Source organism: Oncorhynchus keta, chromosome 9 (assembly GCF_023373465.1).
Source record: "Oncorhynchus keta strain PuntledgeMale-10-30-2019 chromosome 9, Oket_V2, whole genome shotgun sequence".
Lineage (NCBI taxonomy): Eukaryota > Metazoa > Chordata > Actinopteri > Salmoniformes > Salmonidae > Oncorhynchus > Oncorhynchus keta.
In genome coordinates, this window is record NC_068429.1 from 43,670,799 (window position 1) to 43,681,352 (window position 10,554).

Genomic DNA, 10,554 nt, shown 5'->3' on the forward strand with positions numbered 1-10,554 from the left:
TTATCGGTCTATTAACTGATGTCACCAGCCAGGCCAAAACTCCACTGCAAAGAAACCACTACTAAAGGACACCAATAAGAAGAAGAGACTTGTTTGGGCTAAGAAACACAAGCAATGGACATTAGACCGGTGGAACTCTGTCCTTTGGTCTGATGAGTCCAAAATTGATTTTTGGTTCCAACCACCATGTCTTTGTGAGATGCAGTGTTGGTGAACGGATGATGGAGGAGGAGGTGTGGGGGTGTTTTGCTGGTGACACTGTCTGTGATTTATTTAGAATTCAAGGCACACTTAACCCGCATGGCTACCACAGCATTCTGCAGCGATACGCCATCCCATCTGGTTTGCTCTTAGTGGAACTATAATTTGTTTTTCAACAGGACAATGACCCAACACACCTCCGGGCTATGAAAGGGCTACTTGACCAAGAAGGAGAGTGATGGAGTGAGGCATCAGATGACCTGGCCTCCACAATCACCCGACCTCAACCCTACTGAGATGGTTTGGCATGAGTTGGACTGCAGAGTGAAGGAAAAGCAGCCAACAAGTGCTCAGTATATGTGGGAACTCCTTCAAGACTGTTGGAGAAGCATTCCAGGTGAAGATGGTTGAGAGAATGCTAACACTTTTTTGGTTACTACATGAATCCATATGTATTATTTAATCATTTTGATGTTTTCACTATTATTCTACAATGTAGAAAATAGTACAAATCAAGAAAAACCCTTGAATGAGTAGGTGTGTCCAAACATTTGACTGGTACTGTATGTAAAACACAGACAAATCACATTTAGACACCACTGCCCCTTATTTAGACACCACTAACTCCACTATACATACACATACCATGTTTTGTGTGAAGGAGGAGATCTCTGCCTGTCGGTTTTCTGACCCAGTCTCCCCAGCTTTGGAGGACTGGTAACATTGTAAAGAATCGAGTGGTCACCTCCTTTCTCACCGTTGTTATTGGTAACCACCAGAAGTTCATTCTGCTATAACTATAAACAACATGACCAGCGTTGTACAAAATTCTTTGTCTGTTGTAACGTTACTAGAATAACATTAGAACACAGACAGGCAGTCTAAGTAGCAATTTCATGTTATTATTTTTTTCAGGTACAGCTATCTAGGTAGCAGTGGAAGCTGGTGGGAGGAGCTATGAGAGGACAGGCTCATTGTAATGGCTGCAATTTAATAAATGGAAAGGTGTCAAACTTGGTTTACATATGTTTGATACTGTTCCATTTATCCCATTCCAGTCCATACAATGAGCCCGTCCACCTACAGTGAGGGAAAAAAGTATTTGATCCCCTGCTGATTTTGTACGTTTGCCCAATGACAAAGAAATGATCAGTCAATAATTTTAATGGTAGGTCTATTTGAACAGTGAGGGACAGAATAACAACAAAAAAATCCAGAAAAACGCATGTCAAAAATGTTAGAAATTGATTTGCATTTTAATGAGGGAAATAAGTATTTGATCCCCTCTCAATCAGAAAGATTTCTGGCTCCCAGGTGTCTTTACATACAGGTAACGAGCTGAGATTAGGAGCACACTCTTAAAGGGAGTGCTCCTAATCTCATTTTGTTACCTGTATAAAAGACACCTATCCACAGAAGCAATCAATCAGATTCCAAACTCTCCACCATGGCCAAGAGCTCTCCAAGGATGTCAGGGACAAGATTGTAGACCTACACAAGGCTGGAATGGGCTATAAGACCATCACCAAGCAGCTTGGTGAGAAGGTGACAACAGTTGGTGTGATTATTCGCAAATGGAAGAAACACAAAATAACTGTCAATCTCCCTCGGCCTGAGGCTCCATGCAAGATCTCAACTCGTGGAGTTGCAATGATCATGAGAACGGTGAGGAATCAGCCCAGAACTACACAGGAGGATCTTGTCAATGATCTCAAGGCAGCTGGGACCATAGTCACCAAGAAAACAATTGGTAACACACTACGTCGTGAAGGACTGAAGTCCTGCAGCGCCCGCAAGGTCGCCCTGCTCAAGAAAGCACTTATACATGCCCGTCTGAAGTTTGCCAATGAACATCTGAATGATTCAGAGGACAACTGGGTGAAAGTGTTGTGGTCAGATGAGACCAAAATGGAGCTCTTTGGCATCAACTCAACTCACCGTGTTTGGAGGAGGAATTCTGCCTATGATCCCAAGAACACCATCCCCACCGTCAAACACGGAGGTGGAAACATTATTCTTTGGGGGTGTTTTTCTGCAAAGGGGATAGGACAACTTCACCGTATCAAAGGGACAATGGACTGGGCCATGTATCGTCAAATCTTGGGTGAGAACCTCCTTCCCTCAGCCAGGGCATTGAAAATGGGTCGTGGATGGGTATTCCAGCATGACAATGACCCAAAACACACGGCCAAGGCAACAAAGGAGTGGCTCAAGAAGAAGCACATTAAGGTCCTGGAGTGGCCTAGCCAGTCTGCAGACCTTAATCTCATAGAAAATCTGTGGAGGGAGCTGAAGGTTTGAGTTGCCAAACATCAGCCTCAAAACCTTAATGACTTGGAGAAGATCTGCAAAGAGGAGTGGGACAAAATCCCTCCTGAGATGTGTGCAAACCTGGTGGCCAACTACAAGAATCGTCTGACCTCTGTGATTGCCAACAAGGGTTTTGCCACCAAGTACTAAGTCATGTTTTGCAGAGGGGTCAAATACTTATTTTCCTCGTTAAAATGCTAATCAATTTCTAACATTTTTGACATGCGTTTTTCTGTATTTTTGTTGTTGTTATTCTTTTCTCTCACTGTTCAAATAAACCCACCATTAAAATTACAGACTGATCATTTTTGTCAGTGGGCAAACGTACAAAATCAGCAGGGGATCAAATACTTTTTTCCCTCACTGTATCGCTCCTCCCACAAGCCTCATCTGCAAGGCAGGATATCTAGGAAGATTACACTATTGAAAACATAAACAGGAGGCAGACAAACTGAGAATATCATGTGATAAGCTTTGTTGTTGAAGTATGCATAGATAACAGGAAGCATCACATACTGTGTCACTATTAGAATGGTTTCAAGGGTGATTGGACTGCTTTACTGTATAATGTCGGACTATGCCCCCTTCTTTATCGTCTTACCTTAATAAACTAGGACTCTGACCAGTAGCCGTAGTTACTGAAACATTAAGTATGATTATGATTAAGTTACTTTGTAGTCTACCACATTACCAGCTGGTACAGGCTGGCCGCTTGCACTATGATCATTTGACTCAGTACAGGCTGAGAATGACTCTATTATGCAGCAGAAAGACTAAGGCTTTACTAACCTGGTCCCAGATCTGTACGTGCTGTCTTGCCAACACCTATGGTCACTGTCACACGAGTTGACAAGACAGCACAAACAGATCTGGGACCAGGCTAGAGAATGAGGCTTTAGTTCTATTTCCTATTATGTTACCTGGGAATACCGTAAGTGTCTGGTTCAAGGTCTATTTATCCATTTCCTGTTGTGTTACCTGGGAACACCGTGAGGGCGTGGTTACTCTCCAGGCTGAGAACCACTGAAGATCTGACGCGGGTAAAGTTCACCCTATCATTGACCTGGAAGTGGAATCCTCCTGACAGGGGACCTCATTAATAATCAATCTTTATTCATTTATGGTGAAACAATCCCAAACCATTGTAAGTCTTCTCAGGTGTGATATATTTCACTATCAAACATACAGTGCCCTGCAAAGTATTCATCCCCCTTGGCGTTTTTCCTATGTAATTTGAATGGATTTTTCTTTGGGTTTCATGTAATGGACATACACAAAATAGACCAAATTAGTGAAATGAAATGAAAAAAAATAACTTGTTTCAAAATATTATCTAAAATAAAAAACTGAAAAGTGGTGCATGCTATGAAGCCCCAAAATAAGATCTGGTGCAACCAATTAACTTCAGTAGTCACATAATTAGTTAAATAAAGTCCAGCTGTGAGCAATCTAAGTGTCACATGATCTGTCACATGATCTCAGTACATTTACACATGCTCTGAAAGGCCCCAGAATCTGCAACACCACTAAGCAAGGGGCACCACCAAGCAAACGACACCATGAAGACCAAGGAGCTCTCCAAACAGGTCAGGGACAAAGTTGTGGAGAAGTACAGATCAGGGTTGGGTTATAAAAAAATTCCTAAACTTTGAACATCCCACGGAGCACCGTTAAATCTATCATTAAAAAATGGAAAGAATATGTCACCACAACAAACCTGCCAAGAGAAGGCCGCCCACCAAATCTCATGGACCAGGCAAGGAGGGAATTAATCAGATAGGCAACAAAAAGACAAAAGATAACCCTGAAGGGGCTGCAAAGCTCCACATCGGAGACTGGAGTATCTGTCCATAGGACCACTTTAAGCTGTACTCCACAGAGCTAGGCTTTACAGAAGAGTGTCCAGAAAAAGGCATGTGGGCAACTCCCCAAACATATGGAAGAAGGTACTCTGGTCAGATGAGATTCAAATGTAGCTTTTAGGCCATCAAGGAAAATGCTATGTCTGGCGCAAACCCAATACCTCTCATCACCCCGAGAATACCATGCCATACAGGCATGTCTCAGGGAAAAGCTACACCCTTAATGATATGTATCTACTGTAGCATTCTCACCACTGTGCGCAAACACCAGCTGTCCCCAAAGGATGAGTTTCTGGGTGAAGTTCAGGATGTGCCTGGAGGGGGAGCTCTTCAGTGCCCAGTGAAAGATACAGTAAAGGACAGAGGGTTAAAGCATTACCCAAACCCTGACAAAACATGGCATAACATAACACACACCTGGAAGTAATGGTGACACAATTATATCTGTGTGGGTAGCGTGCTATCATGCCCTTGAATGATCTGTAGGTGGAAATAAATGCTGCTCATGTGCGCCTCCTGGTGGACATTTTGGGCACTTCATTAACACAGATTGAACTGTTGGATGGTGGCTCAGAAATGTGAACAAAAAATCTAGGATTATCTCCTTTCCCAGATCGCTATACTCCATAGGTCATTCATTTTCTTATTATCATACTCTAAAGCTACTCTAAAGAGATGTTGGGTAGCTGTGAGAATGTGAAGTATTTGATCAATTAGGGCAAACTTTAAACTCTAACACTCTGCACTTACACAATGGTTTTCCATGACAGAAGAAAAGTAAAAGATGTTGCTAAGTACCCGGTGACACAGTTTCCTCAACTCACCTAAAGATATAATCCAATGGCACATGTTCCTCATAAATCGCATCCACAAAAACCATGAGACTAAAGCAACTTTTAGGTAATACATTCTCCACTCTGTTTTGGGACAGTTTCTCAAGTTCCTTCTAATGCGTATTTCAGTTCTTCCATCTCTGTTATTACACGTATGTGTTTTAAACACACTAAAACACTCAACCTTAATATCCCGTTTGCTGTTATGACTGGGGCCTCAATGTTGACAGGCGTCACATGGACAAACATCGTGTAGGGCTAGCTGTGCGTCCGGATGTCGGTGTCCTTGGCCATGATGTTGAAGTTATCTGCCAGTGTATCACTTCCATCATGGACATAATAAATATGTCCTGAATCCACCTGAAACCACAGAAATGACCCAGAAGTTAGGAAATCTATCTGCCCAGTGGAGACACTACTCTCAAAACCCTACTGGTAGAACAGGTTCTACATCAATCATATCCTCCTGAAGAAGATAAGAATTTACAGTAGATGACCTTCAAGCTGAGATAAGTGTCTGTTGTTGACCTGTATGACCTCCTTGGTCAGGGCCTCTGATGACCCTTCCTCCAGGGTCACTCTAAAGACATGGAGCGGGATGATATCCACAGAGACCCTGATGTCATGGACCTCTGTGATGCCGTTGGCGTTTGTCCAGGAGGAAAGTGCCGTGACTCTGGTCCGGATCCACCTGAATTTAATGACATTTAAATAAAATCAATTGGAATTTAATTTCCTTTTGAATTGCAAATAGAACGTTGCATGACAAGATGTTCATTTGAATAACAGAATATAAAGAGTTACATGAAAACACTTTCCAGAGTAGTCCTCATTGGTCATATAATCCATTACCTGGAGGTGCTGGATGTGGCCAGTGTTGACATGCTCTTGGGAGAAACTCTATGCAGGAAACCATGGAATGGAGCCATCTTCACCGTGAACACTATCTCAGACGGGAGGCTGTCCTTATGGGTTACCTGGGGGAAAAAAAGACGTGAGATGAAAGACGTGAGATTACTTCAGTTATTTGGTGGTATTTGGGAAGTTTGGCGTTTTACAATAGCAAAAAGTAGTATCTTTCAGTTATTAGTTTAGACATCTCACCAGTGGGATTCACTAGATTATCTAAATAGCTCTACGAACCAATCATACACATCTGTTGGAGACAGACAGGTCGAGTGGCGAATGAGAGAGCCTCTCCCCTCATACTAAAAATGTGCGTGCCCTCTGACCATTCTCACCTACTATATCTTCCACACAGAAGAGTTCTAACTAGCTCTCCTCTGCAAGACATGATCTGTTTTCCTGTTTTCCTTTTACTGCAGTAGGTTAAATCAGGGTCACACCAAGTGATTCTTGGTAGTATTAAACAAATCTACTTTGGAACAAAAGTATACACCTCACACACATGGTTATGGGCTTAAAAAGAAGAAGACACCTCTACCATGTCAGATATAGAGTTTATAACGTTTCAGAAGAAGACTCAAATGCAGACAGTGTCGAAGTAAAAAAAGTTTATTAGAGAACAGCAGGCAGTCTCGGGGTCAGGGCAGGCAGAGGTCAATAATCCAGGGTTGTTTGACATGGTACAGAACGGCAGGCAGGCTCAGGATCAGGGCAGTCAGAATGTTTAAAACTAGAATAAGACAGGAGCAAGGGGAAAACGCTGGTAGGCTTGACAAACAAAATGAACTGTAAACAGGAGACAAAGGGCTGTGAGACATGGGTTTGATCCTAGACACATGAAAAGTGGGATGTATACGGAGGGTACGGGGCAACAGAAGACGAACAGCAGAGGGGATAAGGATCTTGGAGATGGTGAAAGGGCCGATTAAACCAGGGGGAAGGTCAGCGGGACTCCACCCGGAGGGGCAGATCTCGGGTGGACAGCCATATCCTCTGCCTGAGACGATACCCGGGAGCCGGGGTCCGTTGGCGGTCTGCTTGTCGTCGATACCTGTAGGTGGTCTTGAGAAGACCCGACGGAGCTCTCTTCCAGGTCTGGGTCAAGTGTATGCCGACCTCTTGCTCCAGGAAGAGTGGGGGCTGATAACCCAGGAAACACTCAAAGGGCGAGAGACCCGTGGCAGAGCATGGAAGGGTGTTGGGGGCATATTCGACCCACACTAGTTGCTGGCTCCAGGTGGTGGGGTTGGCGGAGACCAGGCAGTGAAGAGTCGTCTCCAGGTCTTGGTTGACTCGCTCCAACTGGCCGTTGGACTGAGAACTGAGGACCCCGGTCGGAGAACATGTCCACTGGGAGTCCATGGATCCGGAATACGTGCTGCACCGTCTCTTTGGCAGAGGGTATCTTGGGGAGAGGAATGACGTGGGCGGCTTTGGAAAACCGGTCCACTACTGTCAGGATGGCCATCAGACGAGACTTGTAAATAGTATAGGATTTGTAATTAGTATCATTTGTCTATAAAATTGTTATATGTACACCTCTGCATAACATTGTATCCTTATTAACATTAAAGAAAACAAAAAAAAAGAAAAAGAAAGAAGAATAGATCAACTTACAACAAAGAACAACTTTATTAATATTGTTTTTTAGTCTGTAACAGAAAAGACTTAAAGTGCATCAATTTGCCTGAAATGTATTTAAACTGTAAATAAAAATGGACCATTTGATACTGAAAAATGCAATAAAATATCATCAATAAATAATAATACATTCAAATTGATCAGCAACATTAACTCAGGAGCACAATATATGAAACACTTTGACCTATAAAACAAAAATGAATAAAACAATTTGTGTTGATTTTTTCAAATCAAAATGATTAATGGCTACAATGAGCACGTTTTGCAGAGCACAGCTTTTCGAAGCGGGGTTTGAAGCATGATACTGCAACTCTCAGCTCCTGCTCAATGTTTAGCTGGGACCTGTACTTGGTCTTCAGTGCAGCAACAGCAGAGAAGCCAGTCTCACAAAGATGTTGCAAAAGGAAGAAGAATGCCCATGGCACTCAGAATTCATTCAGTGTCTGTGATGTGAACCTCAGTCTCAATGTGGAGTCAGACGTCATATCAATGAACTGGTCCTCCTCTGCAGAGCTGAAACCAGTTGCATTGAACAGATCTCTCACCCAGTCATATTGGGAACTGTTTTCAGGGAAGTACTTTTTAAAGAATACCATCAGTGATGAAATATGCTCCTTTATACATGGAATCACTGAGGTGGCATCATAGTCAGTAGTGTCAGCAATGGGACAGGACTGTAACTACCAATTGGGGAGAAAAAGGGGTAAAAAATCATATCTAGATATTCATAATTAGTTAACTTGCATAAAACACTGTATGCAAGTGTAGCAATTTAGTCCACGTTTATTTTTCCCTTTGTTAAAGCACATGTGAATGCTAACAACAAACATTTAGCTTACTGCAGACAGCAAAATTAGTTATGCTCTTCTGCAGCATCCCATTTAACAGCCTGGTCTCATAGACTAGAGCCAACATTTTAATATGTATAATATAAATATAAATTAATATGAAACGTAACATGTTTTTATTTAACCTTTATTTAACTAGGCAAGTCAGATATGAAAAATTCTTATTTCCAATGACGGCCTACACATACCACACGAAATGGAGTGTCTTGGTTTACGTACAGAATGATACGAAATGCTCTGATACCAGGTTGCATTTAACAGTATTGATCTCTTTGCTAGAAGGACTAAGTGCTCGCTACTGTTGTGCATGTGACCTTTGTCGCCTGTATCTGAATTAAATGAATGTAAGCTCTCGTGCCCTGAGTGTTATTCTAACTGGGGCCTAACTGGAAAACTTGACATCTTGTGCTGACCAGACATCATTCAGAATCTGAATATCTGGAGCAGTAGGCCAATGGATGGAAGAATTGAAGTGTAACGAGTGAGCTGGGAGTCAGGAAGCAAGTTCAAGGAGTGTATCATTTAATAAACAAATGAACAAAACAAGAAACATGAACAACGCACAGACAGGAAACTGAGACATAAACAATAACACCTGGGGATTGAACCAAAGTGAGAGTGTGTACAGAACATTTGTGGACGACCTACAGTATGCTCCCCACCCAGTCCCCATGGTGACAACTGGTATTTGATGATTGCACACTGAATAGTGGAAATGTGCCATTTAATAAGGTCAGACAGTACAACTTTGCAAACGCTGACCTAAAACATGTAGTCTAAGTCAGAACTGCATGTTTTTCACCAGTTAGTCATTGGCATCACATTAGCATCACAAAAAAAAGCACCCATTTTATTGACTATTCTAGGTCTATTTGGGGAAACACTATCAGACAGTTGCAACTCACTGGCACTATAGCCTACATCTGTTATTATGGAAACAGCAGAACGTTACAAGGATCACACTTTACATTAGTTTATAAACTGTTTATTATTAGTTACCATCTGTCCAGTTTGGGGCATCAAATTCATACAATGTTTTTAGAGAATGTTTGAGACTTATGCATACAGAAATAATATGACATGCTCTTGACAGGGTCGGTGTCAGAGTTGTCCTCCTACCTTGTCTATTGATCCTAATTAATTGGATTCATATAAGGATCGGTGTCCCGAAAGCGGGGCAACGACTGTTGAAACTGGAGGGCACATAATTCAAATAAATTCTAATAGTTATTATAGCGGTTAAACATTTAGGAACATATACTTATAGGTACCTAAATCCAGTCTTATATCGGCTGAAAGCGCAAATTCTTGTTAATCTAACTGCACTGTCCGATTTACAGTAGCTATCACAGCGAGAGAGAAAAACATGTCGTGCGATTGTTTGAGGACTGCGCCCCACATCAAAGTATTTTTCCGCCGGCACAATTTTTATACATTCACATCTTCCTCTGATTTGTCATCCAGAGGGTCCCAGCAATGACATGTAGTGTCGTTTTGTTAGATAAAATAATGTTTTTATATCCCAAAAAGTCAGTTTAGTTGACACCATCGATTTGAGTAATCCACTCATTCAAATTGCAAAGAAAGAAATCCGAAAATCTACCCCTAAACTTTGTTTCAACAAGTCAAAATACGTTTGTATCTACTCCTCAGACACCCTAAAAATTAATCAAACTAGAATATTTATTTCGGAAAGAAGTATGTTCAATAGGAAACCGATTTTAGCTGGTGCGCAACTTCATCCTGGCACGCCATGAAACGGATTTCCAAGACGGTGTCCTCACAAAAACTGTTATTTCTTATTCGTTTTTGAAGATACAAACCTGAATCCTTGAACATAGACTGCTGACACCCAGTGGAAGCCATAGGAATTGCACCATATTTTACTAAATGCAAGCATTCTCTTGGATGGTCTCTCAGAAAAAGACAATTCCAGTTGGTTTTTCTTAGGAT